We start from the raw sequence: 1,567 nt of genomic DNA, 5'->3' as shown, positions 1-1,567 counted from the left end.
CGGCCCCAGAGGGACGTGCCGTTCCTCGGGCTTTTTTTTTTTTTTTTTTTTTTTTTGAATCTTGATTAGCTCCAAGGTGTCCGCGCGTTCGATGTCGAAAAGCGTCCTCAGCTCAGCGTCCAGTAAGAATTCCGGCGATTCTCGACTTCAATTGAAAGATATTAGCTCGCCAGTAGGTGACCGTTGTGTGTTAGGCGTGCGTTTGAGTTTGTCTCCGGCTGCTGAGAGCAGCGATGGAATGGTTAGTTAGTCAGGAGGTGATCGTTCGGGCAACATTCAGCCCAGCCAGTGTCACGCATGGCAAAATACACGGTTAACCCTTAGATGCATGAGTGACTGTACCCTACACTCTTCCATAGGTGGGTGAAAAATGACCCATAATACAATCAATGCTTTTTTTAATGACATTTTTGTCATTTTGGTTAAGTATAATCACTTGTATAAAATTTTGTAACATATTTAGGACCATACAGGAATGATTTCAAGTTTGAAATATCTCTATTTTTAATTTTTTAACATTTTTGAAAAATAAAAAGAGATAGAAAAATGGGTATATTCATTTTGTGTGTGTGTGTGTGTGTGTGTGTGTGTGTGTGTGTGTGTGTGTGTGCGCGCGCGCGTGTCTGTCTATCTGTGTGTATGCATTGCCTGTTTTGCCTTCTTGTCTCATCACTGTATGCAATTCAGACAAACTACCTGTTTTCTGGCAGTGATCATTGCACACAGGTACATTGCATTTCCCACACCTATTGCTGACTTTGCGATCTTCGTTACTTGGGCAGATCTGACACCTTTTTCTCTTTGGTTGGCCCTGTGTATTTCTTTCCTGTGTCTGGGTGGTGGCTTTTGTCACGCCGCACCTTTTCATTGCTTCAATAATCGGGATTTGCAGTTGGGTGCAGCTTTCCAGTCGACTCCTCATGTGTGGTGTGACAAGCTCCTTTGACAGCTCTTTGAGGAACAGCCGTCGTGCATTGGTGATTTGGTGATGCCACTCTTGAAATCTGGGTGCTGAGCCATGAAAAAGGTGTAGGCATTTAGGGTGCTGATGTCAATTATGTTGTACCATCGCACCATGGGCCACCTCTGTGTTTGCCGCTTGCACGTGTAGTTGCCAACCATCAGGTCAATGGTGTCTACACATCCATTTGTCTCGTTGTAAAATTTGATTACTTCTGTTTTTTTCTTTTTGCTATCTTCATCCTCTGCTTTGTCGTGGTGCATCGTACTCAGGAGCACAACAGCTTTTCCTTTCTTTCTGACATAGCTGACCATGGTAAGACTGTCGTTGAATCCAAACTCTGTGCTGTAAACCTCCCTGGACTTGGAAGGCTTCATCAGAGGAGGGATGTCTGGCTTGTTCTGACGTAGAGTCCCCACAATAGTGAGCTCCTTCTCCAGGAGATGCTGCGCGAGTGGCACACTGGTGAAAAAGTTATCCATGGTGATGTTGCGACCGGTGTTTCTAAAGCTACCACACAACTGCTGGACAATGTTTTCGCCCAGATTCTTCTGAACGTCTTCTTCCGGTTGTCTCCCCGTGTAACCTATACCATCTATTGCATAG

The sequence above is a fragment of the Hippocampus comes genome, unplaced genomic scaffold (genome assembly GCF_001891065.2).
Source record: "Hippocampus comes isolate QL1 unplaced genomic scaffold, H_comes_QL1_v1.1 scaffold28, whole genome shotgun sequence".
Lineage (NCBI taxonomy): Eukaryota > Metazoa > Chordata > Actinopteri > Syngnathiformes > Syngnathidae > Hippocampus > Hippocampus comes.
Note: the sequence above shows the minus strand (reverse complement) of the source record.